The following is a 15,379-nucleotide window of genomic DNA, read 5'->3' as shown; positions in this document are numbered from 1 at the left end:
GAATGATTTTTGTATTTTACATTTTCAACAGTATACGTTTTAAGGAAAAAGCATTTAACCAATATATTGTATGATTATTACGGACACTAACCATCCCTGTGTATTTGTGACTAACAACCAAAAAAAACATTAAAATCATAAAACGTTTACAAAAATAAATAATAAAAACCCCAAAAAACCCTAAAAAAAATAAAAACATATATAAAAACCTCAAAAGTTGTGTTTTTCATCTCATTTCACAGAATATGCTTTAACTGTGTGGAGTAAAATATAGGGGGCAATTGGGATTGCCTGAAAATGCGACTGAATCTTTTTTTCAAAGTTCTGACAACTATACTTTACATAAGCCTAGAATAATTAATTTTAGAAGAAACATTGTTCTGATTCCGGAGAAGGATGCTCAAAGGCAAATTGATCTGGTGGATTTAAGCAACATTGCAAAGTGTAACAGTGGTAAAAAGTTTATTCTGACATGTATAGATGTGTTTTCCAAATATGTATGGGTGAAAGCTTTGTGTAATAAATCGGCGCAGAAAGTAACAGAAGCTTTTAAAAAAATATCTTCTGTGATAGCGTTCCTTTAACAGAATGCTCCGCGGTCGTATGTTTAGATATTTTACGGGGCTAAACACATACAGGTATTTGGATGTGTTGGGAGAGCTGGTGGACTCATACAACTGCACATTTCACAGATCTATCCGAATGAGTCCTACAGAAGTAACGCAGTAATTGTCATGCCCGCTTCTCAGGACTCCATATCCCAGAATGCCCCAGAAGTTCACATGACTCCACACCAGTCCCATTCACCTGAATTCTAATCATGCACACATTTTGGCCCCTTAAATAAACTATCTGCTCTCTGAGTTGGATCCTTGCTGGTTTTTTGACTTCGCTTTTGGACTCGTGTTAATAAACTCTTTTTGTGATCCGCAAGTGTCAGCTCTCTGTCTGTTTGTGACAGAATACTCCACTGCACCATGCAGACAGCGGACACAGACGCCGTAAGAATGGCTATAACCAGTTAGAGCCAGATGCTAGGTCAACACCAGCAAATGTTAGCCAGGGTGACTCAATAGGTCAACTTCTTCGCTCAACAACAACAGAGTCAACAGCTCCAACTTTCGCAAGTGTTGGAGAGTTTGAATGCCCTGACAGCCTGTTTTCCAGCTCCTAGCTCTAACCCTGATCCACCCACAGTTTCTGCTAACGTTTCTTCATGCTATCCTGTTAGTAAACCTGAAATTTATGAGGGTAACCCGGCTAAATGTATCGGATTTCTGCTACAATGTTCCATATTTTTTGAGAATTCACCTCCCAGTAATGATCAGGCAAAAATAGCTTTTCTGGTTTCCCGTCTTTCGGGCAAAGCACTTGAGTGGGCCACCTCAGTTTGGGACAATATAGTCAATAAAACGTACTTGTTACTACATTACGAGTTTGTTACTACACTCCATGAGGTTTTCGATCATGCAAATGAGCTATCTCTTGATCAGCTAATCTCCTTATCAATCTGCCTACACCAACTTCTTCAGAAGCGGCCCAATACTTCGGGTCGAGGACATAATGCTGTCGAACGTCAATCCATTCCTGGTTTTTCTTATCACCCGGTGAAGAACCCCAGTTCTTCACTCTTCCCTCCGGAGCCTATGCAGTGTGATGTTCTGAGACTTTCGCAAGAGGAGCGACATTGAATGTGATTGAATAAATATGCACTACAACGCGCTCAACTTTTGTTCAGAATCAGCTTCTTATCACTAGTAAAGACGCGGCTTTCCTCTCAATCATTCCCGCAGTTTCACAGTGCTTTAAACAGTGAGGACGCTAAGCGTCCACGGAGTTCAATAGCGAAGTGCAGCAAAATGAGACGAATCATTGGAAAAAATGCTGGGCTTTGTCCTGCCCATCGGACACTCAGCGTCTCTAGGGGTCTATGGGACAGTGGGCTGGCCTCGGCTGGCCCGGATGCTCAGCTTCTGCATGATGAAAGGCTGAATCCCTTTTTGATTGGCAGCGAAATGAGCGAATCAGCAATCCTTTGGTGTAAAGATCCATGGGAGCATTACATTTTCATTCTGTTCTGAGTTGGACTTTCTTAAACCTCTTAGCGGCATTTTCTTTGTTAAAAACGACTATCGAGCTTCTATTTCTGGTGGGGTTTTTTGTAGCTGCTTGTGTTTGGAGACTGACTTCTATCACTCTTTCTGACTCCTATCGCAGTTACTGTCCAGCAGGTGCTGCAGAGCCCCTCCACCATCACAAAGCACTCAAAGGCGGACACACTTCATATGGGCCAAGGCTGTTTAAGCAGCCTAGCTCTGCTGGCCATTAAGAGGACACTAGTCAAGTTCCTGGAAAAGACGCCTTGTTGGTACGACAGGGTCACAGATCATTTTCTTGAAAAAGAACGGAGGGTAGAATTTACGTATAAATAAACCGACACATTTTATGCTGTAGGCTGAAATTGAGCTTCCCCTCCTTGAAAGACCAGCATCCGCCACTGGTCTGATCACATCAGGCGTGGCTGTAAAAAAATGTCTGCAGCGAGGCTCGACGCAAAACCCGGAAAGGTCTTCACACGCTAACATGGTGAGTGTACCCACAAAGGAGTTGATGTCAAAATCTTTTCTCATACCAGTCACTGTATACTGCCAAGGAACCTCTCTTGTCATTACAGCGCTGATTGACTCTGGAGCTGAAGGAAATTTCATTCACCAATCCCTCGTCACTCAGTTGAACATCAAGATGGATCTTTTGTGTAAGCATGTCCAGGTCCGCGCCATTGTCTTCCCATTGGAGGAGATTCTATTTCTCAGGAGACCAAACCAGTTTTTATGAGTGGATACCTTTCCTGGTATTACCCAAAACAGACTTTCAGATTATTTTAGGATTACCTTGGTTTGAAACACACAACCCTGTTATATCATGAAGCCATCGTGAGGTTACTTCCTGGTCCAACTTCTTATCGATACAATTGTCTGGTCCTGGGTCAAATATCTGCCCATTCCACGTCAGTAGAGACTCCTGATTCAGATTCTCCTATACAAATCCCCTCGGTATATTCTAAGTACTCAGAGTTATTCAGTAAGGTCAAAGCTACTAAGCTGCCTCCACATAGAATGTATGACTGTGCCATTGAACTCATAGAGGGGGCTACTTTGCCCAAATCACGTGTCTACCCTCTTAATTTAGAGGAGGAGAAAGCTATGGAAGAATATTTTGAAAAGGCTTTAAACCAAGGGTTTATACGTCCATCAAAGTCCCCAGTAGCATCTGAGTTCTTTTTTGTCAAAAAGAAAGATGGGGGATTAAGACCATATATTGACTATCGTGTGCTTAATGACATTACCAAAACATTTGCATATCCTTTACCATTCATTCCAGTGGCATTAGAACAATTAAGAGGTGCTACAATATTTATTAAATTAGATCTCTGTAGTGCTTATGATCTCATCCGGATTAGGGAGGGTGATGAATGGAAAACGGCTTTCGGTACCACTAAGGGTCATTATGAATACTTGGTTATGAGTTATGGACTAGCCAACGCCTCGGCAGTGTTTCAGTCATTTATCAATGACATATTCAGGGACAAGTTAGGAACGTTTGTTATAGCGTACATCAATGATATCTTGATTTACTCCCAAGATATTAATGCTCATATAATTCATGTCAGTCAGATTCTTCAACATCTTCAGGAGAATAATCTTTATGTTAAGGGTGAAAAATGTGAATTCATCAGCAAACCATTTCATTCCTGGGGTAAGTGCGTCTGGTATAGTTATGGATGAACAGAAAGTGGATGCTGTTGTTAACTGGCCAGTCCTGAGAAATGTTAAAGATCTTCAATGTTTTTTAGGATTCGCAAACTTTTATAGGAGATTTATCAGGAACTTTAGTTCTATTGCGTCACCACTTACGGCTTTACTTAAAGGTAGTCCCCAACGGTTGGTCCTCTCAGGCGCTAGCCACATTTGATCGTCTTAAAAGTGCTTTGACTACAGCTCTCATTTTAAAGCATCCTGATACAGAACTTCCATTTACACAGCACTACACAGCTTATCCTAGCACGTTATTGGTAGGAATCCATAAGAGCGGATGTTCATAAGTTTATTGCATTGTTCAGTCTGTGCCCAGTCTAAAACACCCAGAACTCTTCCCGCGGGTAAACTAATGCCCCTACTTTTTCCTGAACGTCCCTGGTCACACCTTGCCCTTGACTTTGTCACGGTGTACAAAAGACTGTTAATTTACATGTTCTCATGCTTAAAGTTTAGTATGCATGTAGTTTAGTTTTGTATGTAATTATTTTTTCCGCCACTAGGTGGCTACCCGAAAGCACCAATGTATAACTAACAAACGTATGCTAAAAACGTGGTTCAGAGAGGCATGAAACGGTCTTCATTTGGTCAGTCTCATTGGTAGTGTGCATCTATTGAATGTGAGTGGCATTATTTTTGCTTTATCTTTTGTTGTTAAAGACCGAGGTTGTATAGGACCAAGATATATATAAATTTTCTCTGGGTTTGTCAAGTGTTTTAAGTAATTTGGGGAAGTCAGCTAGCTACTAGCTTTACCTAATTGATATATGTAAACCTGTATGTGACGCAGTACATGTCCGTAGTTCATGTTTTTGCTAATTAAATGCATCCATAAAAAAGTTTGTGATGTATACCTTATGTTGAATAGATTATTTTAGCTATGATAAGTAATGTATGTGCATTTATATTGTAAATCTTCAGTTCATTATTGTTCGGTCTTAGCCTCGTGACAAGCATTTAATGATGTTTATTTATTATAGACATTTTAAGTTGAATTTGTAATAAGGAGATTATTTGTAGATCAGTATTTCTAATTGTATTTGTTTATTATCTCTGTATAGAATACCACACTCACTTCTATTTACATGTAGAGACCTGTACCTGATTAATATTAATGGACAAGTCAAATTAAAGACAATTTCAAGTTAAATCCTGGACCTGAATATTATCTCCATTTATCTCAACTCACCTGAACATATATAATTGTTGTCCTGACCTGACCCCTGAAGTGATTGTTAATATACATACAAACCAGATACAGTCATTAATACAAATTTGGTCCTTCGAGCCGGATACAAGCAACCATTTCAGTCAATATGTCCAGGCCACATGAGAGAGATATCAGAGACGTACACCGGCCAAAGAGATCAAGGCATATACCATCCTACCTCCAGGACTATGAGGTCAGCTACAACCCAAGGTGCCTCGTTTCTGACGAACAGCAGGTATGTTCATCTGAAGTGATCAGATATCTCGACAGCATGAGAGATGAAAATGATCAGTTATGCAGAGGCGTCCAGCGTCTATCTCCTAGACAGGCCTCACAACATCATTTACCGTCCGGGGAGATGAGAATATATCCAACGCACCAGCACCTACAAGTAAGCCGACGCCATCTAGTGGTCATAAAGGCCCACGCCTGCTGGTAAGTGCTCCACCTGTGTGTAGTGATGCCCTTCCATCTCCACAATGCCATTGTGATTCTATGGAAGACCTCGCTTGCCGCTTGCAGGAAGCAGGATTAATCACTAAAGATGAAATTTCGCCAGCAACATCTCGAAGCTCATCTCCCTGCTCCCAAGCCAAAATGCTAGATTTAGACATTGATTTCTGTCCAGAGAAGGATCCGTCACGTCACAAGGACTGTAAGACACGTAGTAAAGCTTGTGTTAATTCACAATTAAAAAAAATTTGATGACGAACACAATCGCTATGATAAGCCCTATCACTTATCTGTGACGACAGATATTACCGCTCTTACAGCATCTCTACACCTAATCCAAGTCATCCATATTATGGTGATGATTATAGTCTGACTAAGCCCTATCGAATAAATAGTCCAAGAGCTCTCCGTGATGGCTGCTACTATGGGCATGAGAAATGATACTCTTCTGATTACAAATGTCATCCTGACTACTCTTATTCATCTCATTATGGATATGACAGAGATAGATATAAAAGAGGCAGATATTCATCTGACCAACAATATTATTACTCACACTGTGATCCATCCTATGGTAAAACCCCAGCTCTAGATTCCTATTGTGGTCCCAAACCAACTATCCCTGACTTTACATACGAGGATCCACGAGAATTTGCTAGATTGAAACTAGCTCTGGACAACTTACTTCCGTATGATGCTTCAGAGAGCTTTAAGTTTCAAATACTCATGGACCATCTCAAGTGTGAAGAGGCATTACTTATAGCTGACTCATACACTAACAGTCCACTCCCATTTACTGACACTATAAGGGCACTCACAGAGATGTATGCTCAACCGCAGCAACTGGCATTGAAGAGGATTTCAAATCTGATGGATGGACCTAATATCCGAACTGGGGATATTAAAGCCTTTAAGTCATTCGCCCTTCAAGTTCGCGCATTAGTGGGAATGCTGCAACAACCTGGAAGCCAAGGATGGACACAACTGAGGTGTGGCTCACATGTATCTCGCCTATTAGTCAAGTTGCCACATGATCTAAGAGCAAACTTTTACAGATTTGTGAATCCCATTACCACTCCAGTTCCAAACCTGCTTCATTGGCTTGAGTATGAGATACGAGTTCAAGTTAGCGGTGACCAGCAAAACAGTACCTTTGTTAGAGAGAGACAAGCTCTGTTTAAGAGCCATCGTCCCGACTATAAGTCACAAAGATCTACTGCTATTCTACTCGGTAGTGAATCCTGTCATTCAAAGGCAAAAGGGGATAAGGAGCCAACTGTGAAGGAAGTCATCCAATACAAGCCAAAGAAATACTGTCCTTTCTGTAATACCGAGCAACATTATTTGAATCAGTGCAGCAATTTCAAGCTCTTGTCAGTAGAGCAGAAGATAGAGTGGATTAAATGAAACAGTCGATGTTGGCGATGTGGCCGTGAACATCAGGCAGCCAAGTGCAACCTCAAAGCCAAGTGCGAACAGTGTGAGAGGAAGCATTTGGATATCCTGCATGAGGTCAATACCGGCCAAAATCCTACAGTGATTGGGAAACCCCAAGCACCTGAGCCAAGCACATGCCTTGCTAGTTCTGTGTCAGAGACTCTGTACATTGATCGTCCAGCTAATATCCACCAAGTGTTACTCAAGTTGATTCATGTCCTCCTTCAGAGCGGCCAAAATTTACTTGAGACTATGCAATATTGGATGATGGGTCAGAGCGCACAATACTGCTACATGATGCTACAGTTCATCTTGGTCTTCAAGGGAAACCTGAAGATCTCACACTCTGCACAATGCGTCAAGAACTCTGTACCATCAGTGGAGCCACTGTTTCCTTCTCAGTTGCTCTCGTATCACAACCTAACAAGTCATATCAAATCAACAAAGCCTTTACAGATAAAGAATTTAATCTAGCATGCCATACATACCCAGTCGAAGCTCTGCAGGAAAAGTACTGCCATCTCAGAGACATTCCACTGCCAGCCATTAAAGTGGCCCAAACATTACTGCTCATTGGGTCAGATTACCCACATTTAGTGACTCCAGTGGAACCAGTACGTCTTGGTCCACCCGGTGGACCTGCAGCTGTTCACACTAGACTAGGATGGACTTTACAAGGCCCTACAAGTCTATTACGCCACCAGCTGTCCCCACAGCAGTGCCTCTTCACTACCTGCCGGCCCCCAGAAGCTGAGCTCCTAAATCATGTGGAAAAGCTGTGGCAGTTAGATACACTGCCATACAGGAGTGAGCGGTTGATCACTAGATCGAGACAGGATGCCGAGACAGTCCGCATATTAGAGGAAAAGACCACCAGAGTAATGGTGAATGGTGTGAACAGGTATAGAACACTACTGTTATGGAAACAGAACTAGGGCTGTAACTAATGATTATTTTGATAATCGATTAATCTGTTGATTATTTTTTCGATTAATCGATTATTATTCAGATAAAAAGGAAGACAAGACAAATTTGGTTTTCTGTCTGTTACTAGCATATTCAGGATACCATCAGTGAGAACAGCTGCTTGCTGTGGTGTGCAGATGTTCTTCAAAACATAGTCAGCAATGCTGGGCTGTTTTTATCTGAGGTGAGAAAGAAAGTGTAGATATGGACATACACCTTTTTTAAGTTAATAACTACTGATGCAGACAACAATGCAGGCAAATTGAAATGACATAAATGGATATTGGGTGATGCTGCCATGTGTTGAGAATAAAAGGGATTAGATTTTGTTAAGATATTTAAGATTTTAGAGAACTAATGTTGTAATTGTATAAGGAACACACAACCTACCATTATTAAAAATTAGTGTTTACATGAAGAATTAACCCAACCGTTACATTAATTTTATTTTATCAATATTTAACACAATGTATGTAATGTAATATACACTTATAATGTAATATACACTTGGCTGTGATACACAAACACTAACACGCAATGCCAGTCAGAAAAGACCTTGAAAAAGGCTTTAAATATATAATGTAAAAATGTTTGGATTTTTTTTTTTTTTAACTCTGAATGTAACTGCTGCCACATTTAAGGTGGAACGGAAAACTCGCTAAATACAAGAGTGATATAAATTTACTAAAAATGAGACATCTTGTTTAACTACTCTAGCAGGCTCTAGTGACATTGAGTGAGAGAAAAACTAACGTCGCTAAGGTTAGCTTGACTAAAACTACGGCTTGTTTTGGAACTGCTGGTCAAGCTGACACATTTAAGGTGATAGAGAAAACTCGGGGGGATGCTAAGGCTTGTTCGCTAAACGCGAGTGTAATATCAATGTACTAAGAAAAACAAATGTTGTTTAACTACTCTAGCAGGCTCTAGTAACATTTTAGTGAGAGGAAAAAGTAGAATTAACTTACTATACTTAATCTCTTTCACACATAGCTCCAACAGGCTTCATTTTCAGATGCTCATGCAGTGATGTTGTGCTGCTGTGCCATGCGAGATCAGCTGTGCACATTTTGCACTTAACGCTGTTCCTTGAAAGCGTTAATGTAAAGTGCTCCCATACTTTTGATGACTTGGGTCGTACATTTTTCTCTCTGCTTGTGCTAATATTATCCTCTGCTGTGACCGCCTCCGCCATTTTTCAAACCCTTCTTCCAGAGTTTGTCACGTGTAGCAACTGTACCTATGTGTATAAAACTTAGACCCAACTAATCGATTATTAAATTAGTTGCCAACTATTTTAACAATCGATTTTAATCGATTAGTTGTTGCAGCCCTAAACAGAACCTTCCCCCTCTCCATGCATCTGAAGAAGCAGTTCTGTCGCAGCTGCGTGGGACGGAGAGAAGGCTAGTTAGAGACCCAGAGAAAGCTGCTATCTATTCCAAAGAAATTCACAAGCTTATTGATGCTGGTTACATCCAAGCCATATCATCATCCAGAGCCAAAGAAAGCAATTATTCCTGGTTCATTCCACATCACCTTGTTCAACACAATGGGAAGTACCGAATAGTCTTTAATTGCTCCTTTAATTTCAACAGGCAGAGTGTCAATGATCACCTCCTTCCTGGACCCACGCTAGGAGCCAGCCTTCTGGGAGTCCTACTTAGGTTCCGAGAATACCCTGTAGCCATCAGCAGCGACTTGAGGAGAATGTTCAGGTCCATGTCAGGTCCACCTGCTGGATGAGGACAAACCCTTCCTTCACTTTCTGTGGCGAGATGTTAATGTAGACCAGGATCCTACCATCTACGAGTGGCAAGTGCTTCCATTCGGCACAACATGCAGTCCATGTTGTGCTACCTTCGCACTACAGTCTCATGTCCAGAGGCACACTGCTCAAGAAGAGGATGCTCGCTTGTTGCTTCTACGTTGATAATTGTTTGCAGAGCCTCCATTCAGAAGATCAAGCCAAGCAGCTGGTCAGTCGATTGCAGACATTACTCCTTGAAGGTGGATTTGAGCTCAGAGAATGGGCCACCAATGTTCCTGCTGTCATTGAAAATCTGCCCAAAAGCTCGAGGTCAGAGAGCAGCACACTCTGGTTCACACAACAGAAGGTTGACCCTCAAGAGTGCACACTCATTATGGCAGTGTAAGTCAGACACAATTCGTTATAAGCAGCACCACAGTGAATTCCACAAACTGACTATGCGCAACATCTACCACCTTCTTGCTCGACAATACAATCCTCTGGGATATATTATTCCATACACAACCAGAGCCAAGATCATTGTACAGCGACTCTGGGACAAGAAGAGAGGTTGGGATGATCCCAATCTCCCTGAAGATCTGATTCAAGCTTGGAAATCTTGGGAAGAAGAACTTTCTCAGTTGTCCCAGATCACATTGCCCAGGTGCTATACTGACCACAACACAGACTGTAGTACCACCACTCAAACTATCCATGTGTTCTGTGACGCTTCTGAACGCGCTTACGGATCTGTGGCGTATTTGCGCACTGACGGTGGTAACGGACAAGTTCAAGTGACATCCTTATCGGCCAGATCCAGAGTTGGCGCTTTAACCGGAGCACAGTTAGCTTCAGTGTTGCTCAAAGAACTCACCATCCAGATCCAAGAGGTAGTATATTGGACAGATTCTACTACAGTACTTAATTGGATCCAATCCAAATCTTGCAGATTTAAAGTGTTTGTAGGCACAAGAGTCTCAGAGATACAAGAGTTATCAGACACCAGAGCTTGGCACTACGTTGACTCAGCCTCTAACCCAGCAGACGATATCACGACAGGGAAGACACTGTCTCAGCTCAGTGGAGTGAATCGCTGGAGCAATGGACCTTCTTTTCTGCTGCATTCATCTGGCCATTGGCCTGAGGCACCATCTGCCCAAGTCACAGAACAAACAGAGGAGCTGAGGAGTACCGTCTTTTGTGGCTTGACAACTAGTGCAACAGATCCAGCTATTCCTGAAGTACAGCAGTTTAACACCTTCAAAGAGCTACTAGAAGTTACTATGCGAGCGTGACAAGGGGCTTCCTGTGACACGTCTCCCACTGCTGATGACTATCACAACACTGAGTTGGCACTCCTCAGACATGCACAGATTGAGAGCTTCCCTGAAGAGGTGACACTACTCAAAGCCAGTAAGGCGCTCCCATCGACCAGTAGATTGATTACGCAAACCCCTCAATATGATCAGACGTCAGGTTTAATCCGGGTTGGAGGTAGGCTCCGCAGATGCGACAGCTTAAGTCCAGCTGTGCTGCATCCCATTCTCCTTTCCTCCTCTCACCCAGTCTCCAAGTTACTGATTCAGCATTATGACAATCAGCTGCACCATCCTGGAGCAGAGTGTGTCTTTGCAGAGCTGCGCAGAAAATACTGGCTATTAAGAGGCAGAGAGGCAGTCAAAAATCACCAGCGTAACTGTATTGATTTCAGAAAATGGAGAGGCAGCCCACAAGTCCCAAGAATGGCAGATTTACCTCCGTCCAGTTTACGTGTTTTCCGACCCGCCTTCTATTCAACAGGAGTTGACTGTTTTGGCCCTATGTTTGTAAAGATAAGACGACGCACTGAAAAGAGATGGGGCATTTTATACAAGTGCCTTACAACTAGAGCTATCCATCTTGATCTGTTACCAAACATGGATACAGACTCCTTTCTTATGTCACTCAGACGTTTCATAGCTCGCAGAGGAAAGCCCTATGAGATCCTCTCTGACCAGGGCACTAATTTCAAAGGAGGAAGCAGGGAGCTACAGGAAGCCTTTAATGCAATTGAACCTGCAGTTAAAACCCAACTTGCTCCCTCAACAGAGTCACTTTTGGTTTAATCCCCCCTATGCTCCCCATTTTGGTGGGTCATGGGAGCGAGAGGTGAGATCTGCCCTCCGCACCACCTTAGGAGCTCAGACAGTGCCAGAGGAGGTATTAAGGACAGTCCTTATCGAAGGAGATGGAATACTCAACTCTAGGCCTCTGGGATACATTTCCTCAGATAAAAAACAGATAAAAACGGATCAAAACCAAAACATCAAGTTTGAATTTGGCAAAGTCATTGTGACCCTGGATTTTAAACCTGTAGCTTAAAAGAAAATCAGGTGACTATGTTTTATCCTGATGAATCACAATACTTGGATTATTATAACAATCAAGCGGGCTCTGGTCTATCTGGGTTTTCGGGGTGCACCTGTTCAATATGGTAAAGGAAGCTTTTTTGCGGATTATTCAGATGGGCGGTGCCTCTGTTAAAAAAAGGTATCAGCTTGGTCAAACCCCATCTGAAGACCGCAGTTCAGAATATTGCAAAGGACTCGATTACCACAGCTACTAGCAAAGTGGTTAATAAATTCTCTGACCCTCAAGGTGGCACCCGTCCACGTGAAAAAAGTTAAACAAAATTTTTGTTTACGCTCCCAATGACTCAGACAAGTATCGAAAGTCACAAATATGTTGAGACACCTCCGATCACATCCATCACAGACAACGGACCCATTGAATTTTTCATAGCAGGTACGACAGATTCATATCTGAATTTGACCCGCACGCTGCTCTACCTAACGTGTAAAATCACCAATGCGGACGGTACGGATGTTGCGGTGGATGGGAATGTGGGTTTAATTAATTACCCCATAGCGAGTCTTTTTAGTCAAGTGGACATTTCTCTTTGCGATAAACTCATTTCACATAGCAGTTCTACTTATGCCTATTGTTCAGTCATGGAGTGTTTGCTAAATTATTCAGAGGAGACCCTGCATTCTCAGTTTTCAGCAGGCTTGTTTCAGATGGTTATTGCCGGACATATGGACGAGGGTGACATCCAAAGGAATAAAGAAGGATTAAGATGGAAAAAGCAGCTTCAGTGAAAGGAGCCGTACTTTTGAAATGATGGGTCATATTCATAACGATTTTGGATTTCAGGAAAAGCTTCTTTTAAATTCTGTGGATTTTAGAGTTAAACTGGTGCATAATAAAAATTATTATGTTTTAATGTCATCCGATCAAAACCCTGGTTACAAATTAAACATTGTGTTGGCTCTAATGTACGTTAAAAAAGTCAATGTCTCTCCCGGAGTGAAACTGGCACACGCCTCGGCTTTGATGAGTTCTAACGCAAAATATCCTTTGGAAAGAGTTAAAGTCAAAGTACTTAGCATACCCGCCGGTAACCATGTTTCCAGTCAAGATAATTTATGTTTGGGACAAGTTCCTAAAGTTATAGCTTTGGGTTTTGTTCATAACGAAGCATTTAGCGGTTCTTACACTCGCAACCCATTTAATTTTCACCACTACGACTTAGAGTCATTAAACCTAATGGTGGATGGCGTATCACACCCGTCCACACCCTTCCGACCTATTTTTAACCGACAAAGGCACCTTAGAATATTTTAGCCTCATAGAAGCGACCAAGCATTTTCTAAAGGATCAACTTTTGTCCATCAATAGAGAGGCCCATCATCAAGTTTACACGTTATTTGCTTTCACCCTGTCACCTGACGAATCAGGTGGGGATCATGCTTCTCTAATACAGTCTGGCAATGTAAGACTGGATGTACATTTCAGAGCCCTGTTACAAAACACGGTTAATGCTATTGTTTTTGCTGTGTACTATAACGTTCTGGAAATCAATCATAAACGCGAGGTACTTATGGACTATTTTTGAAATATAAATAAAAGTATGGACACTCGACAACTTATTCAAACTATGCAGTGTGTCAAAGGCTTCAATGGAGCATATGCTTGTGACGCATTATATCTGTTTGACAAACAACCCCGCCCCTCTGGTGACATCATCAACACACACCAAAAGACAAAACCTGGAGAGCACTGTTTGGCAGTGTTTTTTTCACGGGACGGACACGCAGAATTTTTTGATTCCTATGGTTTATCTCCTAATAGCAAACATTTCCCCAGAAACATTACATTTTTTGAAGAGGAATTCACAAAGTGTTTTATACAATGATAGACGCGGTCAACACTGCGTCTATTTTTTACACCGCCGTCTACACAAGCAGGGTTTTGCTGACATAATTCAGTCTTATTCCAATGATGTTCAAGAAAATTATTGTTTAGTTAAACAATTTGTGACAAAATTGCAAACTTTAAATTATTTCTGTCATGTTCTTGATTGTGTTCAAAAGTGTTTCCTGTTGTGCTTTTGTCAGTAAATGATTAAAATGAACAAATGTTTTAATTCTCATTACGCGAAACTAAAAATGTATTATGCAATATAGTAATGTTGTCATGACATAACAGAAAGCTGACAGTCGCGGAACACAGTAAATAGTCCTTTTAATGTCGTTATCCAAAAGAGTAATCACAAGGCAGGCAAAGTTCAAAAACAGGAGCAAACAGTACCTCAGAGGATGGGCAAAAACCGTAGTCAAAAGGCAGAGTTCGAAAAACCAAAGAATACAAACAGTACCAAAAGGGACAAGGCAAGAGACGTAAATCGGGAACACAGGCAGGAAGTAGGCAACAAGAAACCGTCAGACAAAGTACAAGGGAACGCGTTGTATGCATGGGAGAACCAAAGCAATACTCGGCAGGGAACAGTTCACTGAATGGGGTATATAGGGAGACAAACAGGTGTGTGTAATTAGAATTCTGGTGAGGGAGACCGGCGGGTAGTCATGTGACTGACAGGTGCATTCTGGGAATTTGAGTCCTGAGATGTAGGCGTGACAGTACCCCCCCCCCCCCGAAGGCACCGGAGGAGGCCTGGAACGAGGACGGCCACGACGACGACCACCCAGCGGAACGGAGTTTCCGGAGCTAGGGACGTCTGCATATGCGGAGGGCTGAGATTGACGTGGGTTTCTGGATCGAGACATAGAAAGGGACGGAGCGGGATTAGAGACTGATCCTCTCGGGCGACCTCTGGGACGGGGAGCTGGCTTCTCAGGATGATGAGAGTGAAATGCCAACACGAGACCCGGATCGTAGATGTCCTTTGCTGGTACCCATGAACGCTCCTCTGGACCGTACCCTTCCCAATCAATAAGATACTGAAGAGTTCCTCCACGTCTACGTGATTCCAGCACCTCTCGCAAAGCATATGTGGAAGAGTCCCCACAGTCCACTGCCGGGGGCGGAACGTCGTCGGGCTGCAACTCATTCAAAGGGCCTGGAACCACAGGTTTGAGGAGAGACACATGAAAGGAATTAGCAATACGGTATTGCGCAGGTAACTCCAACTTATAAGTAACTTCATTAATTTTACCAGAAATACGAAAAGGACCAATGTACTTGGGAAGGAGCTTCCTGCACCTCCCCTCAAACCTGATATCCTTTGTAGCCAACCACACCCTTTCTCCAATCTGGAATAACGGAGTATTCGATCTGTTCCTATCAGCCTGTTCCTTATATCGGGAAAGGGCCTCAGTTATGTGTAGATTAGTTTCTTCCCACACCTCCTCACTGCGTCTCATCCACGAGTCGACTGATGGAATCCCAGATGTTGCTGCAGTCCAGGGT

The sequence above is a fragment of the Hoplias malabaricus genome, chromosome 1 (assembly GCF_029633855.1).
Source record: "Hoplias malabaricus isolate fHopMal1 chromosome 1, fHopMal1.hap1, whole genome shotgun sequence".
Taxonomy (NCBI): Eukaryota; Metazoa; Chordata; class Actinopteri; order Characiformes; family Erythrinidae; genus Hoplias; species Hoplias malabaricus.
This window is presented reverse-complemented; position numbering follows the sequence as displayed.